At 47.5% G+C, this 10,337-nt stretch overlaps 1 long non-coding RNA gene across 1 annotated transcript; it reads right to left on the reverse strand.

Annotated features, from left to right (window-relative positions):
* Positions 1–2,255: 2,255 nt before the first annotated feature.
* LOC145424472 (uncharacterized) lies at positions 2,256–3,528 on the reverse strand. Its single transcript, XR_013905554.1, has 2 exons — positions 3,354–3,528; positions 2,256–2,818 (listed from the first exon to the last, which is right to left on the reverse strand). It is a non-coding gene; the product is annotated as an uncharacterized LOC145424472 (long non-coding RNA).
* Between the last annotated feature and the right edge of the window lie 6,809 nt (positions 3,529–10,337).

The following is a 10,337-nucleotide window of genomic DNA, read 5'->3' on the forward strand; positions in this document are numbered from 1 at the left end:
TGAGACACTGAATTTCAAAATTTTGTGTATTCACATTCTGATCAATTCTAAATACTGTTTGACAAGACACTGTACATTTACTGACATCTCTCTCAATTTTTCTGTTTCATTGTTGTAAACAAGTGTATCATAAACAACTCTGCTCAGACAATTTATCTCACACAGTCGTCTTTTTTCTAAAAATGACCAATTGCTCATTTCTAGTTCCTCCCCGAGAAGCTGAGCGATAGAGAGACTTCCTCTAACTTAAAGATATATATCAGGAGTCTTGCAGACATGGAAATCTCTGGTAAACCATATGACAGACAGCTTGTCATTCGGAGGTTTTTACCTGCTGTCTGCCAAGACCCAAGTACAAGTTGGGACAGGCTCAAGCCCTGACCCAAAAATAATAATAAAATAGGGAGTCCAGAAACCCATGAATACTACCTTCCCCATGAGAGTGGATGTATATGCATCATTTTTATTCAGCAGCACAGTGAGAACTTGTGCAAAGTGTCACTGGGGTGATGTGACACTCAAGACAGAGCTATGCACCACCGCAGACAACACTTTCCACCCACTCCACAATGAGCTGTCCTCAGTGAGGAGCAAAGTTGAAAAGAACAAGTCAAGAGGTGTTACTCTGTGTCTTCTTGCAATAAATTCTCTATACAGGATGGTTTGTGCAAAGCATGAAAATAAACGCCATGCCCTTCCACTTTGGGTGACATGTGAATGTACCTGTCAGTACAGGTAATTGCTGGCTGAAATGTTCTCTATGTGTTCAGTTAGTACTTTTTTTTCTCTTATCTTTTCTTTCTGTTGAAATAGCATTTTCCATAATATACCATACACTGTCTATATTTGTCCAAGTCTTAAAAGTAATGAATACCCATGTTTTAACTGATTAGTGATCATGTTAGGCCTCAGTCTCATAGGCCCAGAGACCACTGGCCACTAGGGGGGAAGTGCGCATTGGTTGTGAATAGGGATGGGTATCGAAACCCAGTTCTTGTTGAGAACCATTGACTGTAGAAAAGATGGACGACGCGACACCGCCTCCTCCCATTGTGCAAAAATAAAGCCAAAATATCCCGCTTGTGGAGGCTGCCATCTTCCAAATTTGGAGCCAGAGTCTGCGCAGTAGTGACTTGAGGTGGAGTGACTGTGTAACACTCCCGCCCACACACCCGCTGGACGTAACCGCAAACACACCCCCCTACACTTTTTACATAGCCTGGCTGCTCGAGTTTTTTTGCTGGTTTACCGCGACTGACGACTCGTTAAATTAAGGTAAATACAACCATGTCACTGTTATAAAAAAAGACACACCTATCATCTTATAGTTCTAAAATCACTCTGTTGTTAATTCGTTAGTTAGATTAGCCGCTAGCATACGCACTGTGTTGGAGGCTTGTTGCTAGCTAGTTAGCGATGCTATACACCGAATACTCTAATAGTCTGTTATTGAAGGATTCAGCACTTATGTTTTTTTTTATCCATTTTTAGACAGCGATGAGTTCATCTGCACACTCTACAGAGGCCCAGAATTACTGTTAATATCAAAAATATAATGCTGTCCTTTGAGATTTTAACATAAGACTGTGAGTGTAATGGATCTAAAACTGTTTAAATCTTCAGAGCCCTCTACATCCTGGTAACATGGAAACTTTAAAAACATCAGCAGAACGTTTCAGTAGTGTAGTCTAATTTGTTCTTTTCATTTAATAATAAAGTCCATATTATATCAACAGCTACATTCACCCTGGAGAGAAACTTGTGAAGGAGACCATCAGGACCAAGCTGGGTTTCTGGGTCCAGAGGTTTGGAGAAACTTCTTCCCTTTCTTTCATCACAGCTGTCCTGTGCCAGAAGTTCTGTTGACCCACTGAAAGAGGCATCATTTAAGAAACACCAGGAACACTGAAGCTCATCACATTGATCAAGCAGGACTCATGATCTTCACCAGCAGCTCCCTCACAGGGAAATCTTCAGCACTCCTCCGTAGGCCCGCCCCAGGAGATGGATAAACCCAGCATTTCATGAACACTGTGATGGAGACCTTTGGTTTGTGTAATGTTATAAATACTCGGATACTCCCCAGAGGCTCCAGACCTTTACATAAAGATATTATATTCAGTCCTGTAGAAAGTTATATATTTATTTAAAAATATATGATCCTCTCTGGTTACTCTGGTATGAATAACTCTGAATCACTTTATGGTAAATAACCCACTATGTGCAAAAACTGTGAAATAATTCCAGATGACAAGTTTGTAGTTCAGCATACAAGTGATGACCTTTGACCTTCATCAGGTTTTATTTAATTGTGTTAGAGAAAATCTCATGTGCTCTTCATGCAGCTGAGTACATCGCCTCTGTCAGTGCGCCCCAGGGTGGCTGTGGCTACATTGTAGCTTGCCATCACCAGTGTGTGAATGTGTGTGTGAATGGGTGGATGACAGGTTGTGTAAAGCGCTTTGGGGTCCTTAGGGACTAGAAAAGCGCTATACAAATACAGGCCATTTACCATTTACCATTTACATCAAGTGTTTAAAACGGAAGCTGTGCAGGTCTGAGATCAGCAGCTTTGTGAAACACCAAACTGAGGTCCTGTTAATGCTGATATATAGTGACACAGTTACATGGGTGATTAATGCTTTTGCTTTTTTGTCTTTAACTTTATCAATAAAGCTGCAGCTTTCACTGCAGCACGTGTTGTACTTTAACCTTTGCACTATTTTCATCAGTTCATTTTGCAGTTAACATGTGAACATGTTGGATGATCTGTCTGCTGTCACTGGGTGGTGCTGAGGTCTGAATCTGAGGGCAGCTCCTGTAATCACAAAGAGAACAGAACCATCAAACTCAGATATAAATTTTATCCCTCAAAATTGAAATAAAGCTGATTCTTCTGTCCTCACACACTCAGGATCTGAAGTTCTTCTCTTACATTTTTTTCAGTATTACAGTACACTACAGTACTTTAATCCATAGTTCCTGATTAATGAGGATCTACAAGGTACAAGCTTTTTAAAAAAAAAAAAAAAAAGTTACTGCCTTTACAGATGTGGCAAGAGACTGAAAACATGCTGTTGTTTGCACATATTTAATATTCAGCTCTTCACAGGAGCTGAAGCAGGGTGTAGCCTGTTGCTTTTACAGCATAATACTTGTAATAAAAGTACAGTAACAGTAATTAGTGACTGAGTAGCCTGGGGGGTTTCTCTTGATTTCTTTAGCAAATTCATTCACCTGCACAGATTAGCTAAATGAACCCTGACAGCCGAGTGCTCATTTTAGCTAGCTAGGTCTCAGGACCTAGCTAAGGACGGTAGTTACGGATTAGCTTACAAACACGTTTAACTTACCGAAAAAGTGCAGCGGGGCCTCGGGTCCTTCAGTCGAGTAGTCCAGTTTACTGAAGAACACCTCAGGCTGTCAGGTTAAAACACTCGGTCGTGTTTTCGTAACGTAAACGCTGGCCCTCCTCTCAGAGCCTACGCTCTATCTGCCATTCCCGAACAGAGATACGCAAGTTTCTCCATGACTGCAGCTGCCAGTCAAAGCTGTTACGTTTCACCCCAATTTAACACCACCGCGGTAGGAATCAGAATCAAACTTATGGGAAAGGAGACCCCTTGGACATCAATCAGCATGATGAGAACTATTGATAACAAAAGAAAGGATCTTTGGAAAAAAATTATCTAAGGAGAATTAATTTATTTCAGTCCCATCCGCTAACATGGAGGAGGCGGGGTTTATGACCTATACTGCAGCCAGACAGCAGGGGGCGATAGAGACGTTTTGGCTTCATTTTTGGGAAGCTGTCGCGTCGTTCATGTTTTCTACAGTCAAGCTGTGTCCCAAAACGTCGGCTGCATCCTCCAGAGGCCGCATTTGAAGGCCGATTACTCCGGAGCGACAATGAGCAACTGTTTACCGGTGCCAAAAACTCAGCCACTGTGGGTTGGAGGTACAGCAACAATATGCCGCTTTTAATCTGTTAGGTATAAGGGAGAGAGCTTAATCTGTCTTTTAGTCGGAAGTGTGTACATTTTGCTATGTATACTGTTCAGGAATTAAGAAGATTGATATGCTCTATTATTTTCTGTCTGTTAAGGCCATTCTTGAGAAGATGGGCCTGCAGGGTAAAGTCACCCCTTTGCAGGCGAAAAATGGGACAATTTAAAAAAAGAAATACAAAGTATGTACAGCTGTATTCAAACATGTTTTTTTTTAGCAAGTTAAAAACTTATTCATGTAAACCTGTACTGTTGCTTTTTTTGTCAACTGCCACTTTTTATTTCCTTTGCCCTTAGGACTTCAAGTATCCAGGGTCAGGCGAGGGAGTGAGTGGGAAGCCCACTGCTGCTACATGGCCCTGGTTTGCCCTCATGGATGAGGTGTTAGGACGGAGGCCTTCTACCAAGCCTCCAGTGCTAATTGCTTCCATCCATGAGGACACTCCAGGGCCCAGTTCAGCAGTGGGCAACCAAGTGTTGGATGAGGAAGAGCAGGAAGATGAGGGCCAGGTGGAGCAAAGAGGGGCAAAAAGAAAGAAGGACAGGGATGAGTTTTTGGATTAATCAGAGAGGACATGAGATTGCAGAGGGAAATGGAAGAAAGAAGAGCACAGGAGGCAAAAGATAGAATGGACAGACTGTTTGGTTTGCTTGAGAAACTTGTTGAAAAAAAAAAAAGGATTAAATTTCTGTAAATGCTTCACCTTTATTTGCATTGTTTTTCCTTTTTAAAAAAAAAAAAAAAAAGAAACTATGTACAACATAAATTTTATCAACACAATTAATTAAAATGTCTGAAAAAAGTAACAATAGAAAAAACAACAAAAAACATGAATTCTTACGAATTATTATTACAGTTAGGATTAACCTGAGTGTCCCAGTAAGCACAGGTACTTTTAACCAGGTCTGATCTTTGGCTGGGCAGGAAGGAAGTCTCGGGCAGTGCTGCTGAATGTGCTGCTGAATGTGCTGGACCAGGACCAGAGAGATGGAGGAGGTGCCACAAGCAAGACCTTGGTTTGTATTTCCAGCCAGTAAATGGAACATCATACAGGGTGATCTCCATAAGGTCTAGGGATGCTCGTTTCCACTGTCCACCGCATCATCTGTCACTTAGGTTTGTAGGGCTGATGTAACTGACGGCTGCCATGTTACTAAGATGTATTCAGAAAGATGCAAACAATCCTGTTAATAAAGATCTAACAAGTAATATCTAAAAAATGCTCTACTAACAGAATACTTGCCTGTTTAAAAATATTCATTGGTCGTGTCCAAATTCATGGGCTGCATCCTCCTGAGGACCCGGCCTTCGCGGTCTACGTGGGTCGGGTCCTCAGAAGGTCGGGTAGGCTGGAAGTAATTGGACGGTTTAGCCTTCTGATTAGCGTCACCGCTGTCTCGGTGGAGTTTAATAAACTCAGCCGTCTGCTCCTTGCTATCTAAAATATAACAGGACACTGGTGTAAATTCTCGACCGTCTCATACTTCTGTTTAATCAGTTTTCTATTTGACGTTTTGTCACGGTTTGCCGGGGCAAGCCGTGTGGAATATGAAATAGGACCCAAAATGCGGCAGCTCTGGTGCAGATGAGTGTTTATTTGACAACCGAAAATACAAAAAGCAATGGTGTGGGTACCATGAAACAGGAAAACCTAAACTGGGTAGAACTAATAACACAAACCAGAAACGAGGATGCAGGGAGGTCCGGGGAAATACATACGGGAAGACGCAGGGAGACCGAGGGGAAACAACACAGACGAACCAGCGATTACTAAGACAGAAAATACAACTTAAATACACTCAGAACACAGGGAGATTACACACAGGTGGGAGACACAGCTGGGAGTGATTAACATGACGAGACCAGGGAGGCAAACTGAAAACACTCACATAAGACGCAGACCTTCACAATAAAACAGGAACACACGGGGGGGAACAGGGTAAACACCAATTAGAGGAGAACAGAACCAAAATCTCGAAGAGAAAACACAAAACGCTGGGTCAAAAGGACCCAGGATCATGACAGTACCCCCCCCCCCCCCCCCTCAAAGGCTGGCTCCAGACAGCCCAACAAGAAACAAAACAGCCAGAAAAAACAGAAAACAACCCGACCAGGGCGGGCGGCGGGGGCCCAGGAAGGAGGGCTCGAAGCAAAACAAAACCGGAGCAACAGAAGGCCAAAAGACAAAAACAAAAAACGAGACCAAAACCAAAAGAAACGAAGCACACCAGAACACAGGAAAAAACAGAGCCCAAAACAGAAGAGTTCAGGGGGCCGACAGCACAGGAGTCCAAAACAGTTCAGGGGGCCGGCCAGGGGGCCGACAGCACAGGAGTCCAAACAGTTCGGGGGGCCGGCCGTGCTGAAGGCAACGGCGGCCACTCAGGCGATGGCGGTCCGGGGGCCGGCCGTGCGGAAGGCAACGGCGGCGACGAGGGAGACGACGGAGCAGTTCAGGGGGCCGACCGCGCGGAAGGCAACGGCGGCGACTCAGGCGATCCGGACCAGGCGAGGCTGCAGAGGCTGGACTAGGCGAAGCACAGGCTGAAGCCGGACCAGGCGAAGCACAGGCTGAAGCCGGACCAGGCGAAGCACAGGCTGAGGCCGGACCAGGCGAAGCACAGGCAGAGGCCGGACCAGGCGAGGCTGAAGGCTCTGAGGCCGGGCCAGGCGAGGCTGAAGGCTCTGAGGCCGGGCCAGGCGAGGCTGAAGACACGGAGGCTGGGCCAGGCGAGGCTGAAGACACGGAGGCTGCAGCAGGCGAGGATGATGATGGAGCTACAGCAGGCGGCTGGACAGGCTGAACGGGCCCCTCGGACCCTCCAGCGCAGGCAGGAGGCTGAACGGGCCCCTCGGACCCTCCAGCGGAGACAGGAGACGAAGGCCGGAGCGGTCCCTCGGACCCTCCAGCGGAGACTAGAGACGAAGGCCGGAGCGGTCCTACGGACCCTCCAGCAGAAGTCACCACTAAGCCAGCAGTCATGGAGTCCTCTGGCAAACACGAAGGCGACTGGCGATGCACTGAGCACTGGCTCTGCCCAGGCAACGCTGACATGGTGCAGTTTTCAGGTGGCTGCATAAACTTCAGGGGTCCAGAATCAGCCGGGGACTGAGACCTAGCCTCTGGGGAAGCCCTGGAGCGGCAAACTGTGCCAATGGCGGCTGAACCATGAAAAGCACCTTGAGGTGAAATTAGACTTTCTCCCTGCATGGAGTGAATGAGTGAAACCTGTGATACTGGAGCCAGAGCTACGGGTAGCGGGGGCACTGGAGCTACTGGGGCCTGCGCTACAGGCGGCACTGGAGCTACTGGGGCCTGCGCTACAAGCGGCACTGGAGCTACTGGGGCCTGCGCTACAGGCGGCACTGGAGCTACTGGGGCCTGCGCTACAGGCGGCACTGGAGCTACTGGGGCCTGCGCTACAGGCGGCACTGGAGCTACTGGGGCCTGCGCTACAGGCGGCACTGGAGACTGAACTGAGGGTGGCACTGGAGACTGAACTGAAGGGGACACTGGAGACTGAACTGAAGGGGGCACAGGAGACTGAACTGAAGGGGGCACAGGAGACTGAACTGAAGGGGGCACAGGAGACTGAACTGAAGGAGGCACAGGAGACTGAACTGAAGGAGGCACAGGAGACTGAACTGAAGGGGGCACAGGAGACTGAACTGAAGGAGGCACAGGAGACTGAACTGAAGGAGGCACAGGAGACTGAGCTAAGAGGAGCACTGGCTGCGGGGGAGCTAACTGAGCTGAGAATGGCTGCGGGGGAGCTAACCGAGCTGAGAGTGGCTGCGGGGGAGCTAACTGAGCTGAGAGTGGCTGCGGGGGAGCTAACCGAGCTGCCGGTAGCTGCACAGGCGATAAGCAGCTCGCGTTGACATCCGCCACACAAAACGCAGCCCCTGAATGAACAGTCATGCAGTCCGAAAATGAAAAAGAGTCCTCACTCACCACAGCCGGCGATTTAGAAGCCCGAACGTCCGGCTGTGGGGTGGCGCGCTTGCGGCGCGATTGGCGTCTCCTACCCGCAGACGGCTCCGACGGGCCGGGCAAGATCACATCCGGCGAGTCGGGCAGCGAGGCAGGAGTGGCTGAGAGAAGGTGCGGTGTGAGCCGGAGAAAAGCCTGCATGGTCGGAGGAAGCGACTGCAGAAGCCATGGCAGGCCAGAAAAGAGCCGTTGTAGCCGACTTTCCACGGCACGACGAAGCTCCTCTGGAGGGTTCTCCAGCCATAGCCCGAGGAGAATCTCCACATTGTACGCAATGTTGTCCTGGAGCTCCTCGGACGGATTCACTGCTGCTGGGTCCATGGTGGCTGGTTCGTACTGTCACGGTTTGCCGGGGCAAGCCGTGTGGAATATGAAATAGGACCCAAAATGCAGCAGCTCTGGTGCAGATGAGTGTTTATTTGACAACCGAAAATACAAACAGCAATGGTGTGGGTACCATGAAACAGGAAAACCTAAACTGGGTAGAACTAATAACACAAACCAGAAACGAGGATGCAGGGAGGTCCGGGGAAATACATACGGGAAGACGCAGGGAGACCGAGGGGAAACAACACAGACGAACCAGCGATTACTAAGACAGAAAATACAACTTAAATACACTCAGAACACAGGGAGATTACACACAGGTGGGAGACACAGCTGGGAGTGATTAACATGACGAGACCAGGGAGGCAAACTGAAAACACTCACATAAGACGCAGACCTTCACAATAAAACAGGAACACACGGGGGGGAACAGGGTAAACACCAATTAGAGGAGAACAGAACCAAAATCTCGAAGAGAAAACACAAAACGCTGGGTCAAAAGGACCCAGGATCATGACACGTTTAGTCAGCTGTGTAAAAACCAAGGAGGAACCCACCCGGGGAATTAATAAGGTTTTATTTTATCTAATCTAATAACTTTAATCTCAGCCAAACTGATTTACTCACGAACAAACAAAACACTGAAAAAAGCCCAACAATAACATTTTTAGGTTGTCTAAGTGACTTATATATTTCGTTTAACCTGAGTAGCGAAAGAACGCGGTGATCTGAAAATGATGTGCCGGGAGTTGTGCCGTCCTCGGCCGCATCAGTAACCCTCGAGCTCCTGGCTCGCTATCGAGCTGGTGGGTAGCAGACGTCTCCGAAAATGTTGAAGCACTTTTGCAAATATGCGATATCTTGATAAACCGAGCAGATATTTGATGTTTACACAGCTACTTTCTCGCCTGAAAATATGTTAAAAGTGTAAAAGTGAGTAATTTTAAAACTTAGTAGCGGCCGCCATTGTTGGAAACTGGAGTTTGACTGGGCCACGCTATGAATTCTGGGATATGGTGGGCCACGAAGGACACACCCGACCCATCCTTCAAATTCGGGGAAAAGGAGGACGCATTTGTCGGCTGCATTCGGAGGAGTCTACGAATTTGGACAGCCTTTGGCGCGTCGCTGTGATGTAATTGGTCTACAAATGCAGCCTCAGGAGGATGCAGCCCATGAATTTGGACACGACCATGGTCTTGAGGTAGCTCCTCCAGGGCAGACACCTCAGCAGATAGCTGGTCACGCCAGGGAGCACCACTGACTGCCTCCAATACATATTTATCAACGTGTCAGAGCACTCCTTACGTTGTGGTACATCTTATCTCATGTTGCACATCATCCTCAGGTGCATCCTCCGGGTCCATAGCGTCACCAGCACCAAGGCAGATGTTGTATAGGACAGCACATGCTGTCATGACCTGAAACAGATGTTTTTTGTTTTTTTTAAAAGAAACAAATAAGGTGTTTATAAATGTACATACACTAAAGTTCCCATTATATCATTATAATTATTTGAAAAAGAATGGCACTATATTGTAATGACTTACATATGGTACAAAGGTGTGGTGCACCTCCAGCGCTTGAAGGAAGATGGCCCGGAACCTCGTCTTCATCATTCCAAAAGCACTCTCTATAATAGAGCGTGCCCTGGAGTGATGAGAGTTGAAGCGCTGGGCTCCCACACCTTGAACTGGCCTCTTGTACGGAGTGATGAGGAGAAGTGGATGCTGGAGACATGGGTACCCTCCATCTGCTAAGATGAAATGCCCTGGAGGAGGGTAAATGGCCTGCCGGTACAGTGGGCTGTTGCATAGCACCCTGGAGTCATGCACTGACCCAGGCCAGCCCACATATGTATCGATGAAGCGGCCCTGATGGTCACAAACTGCCTGCAGGAGTATGGATGGGAACAATTTCCTGTTTCTGTAGCACTGACCATCAGGGCCGCTGGGAGGCTTGATGCGGACATGGCAGCCGTCAATTGCACCAGCAGCCTTTAAAAAGG

Source organism: Astatotilapia calliptera, chromosome 23 (genome assembly GCF_964374335.1).
Source record: "Astatotilapia calliptera chromosome 23, fAstCal68.1, whole genome shotgun sequence".
NCBI classification, from domain to species: domain Eukaryota; kingdom Metazoa; phylum Chordata; class Actinopteri; order Cichliformes; family Cichlidae; genus Astatotilapia; species Astatotilapia calliptera.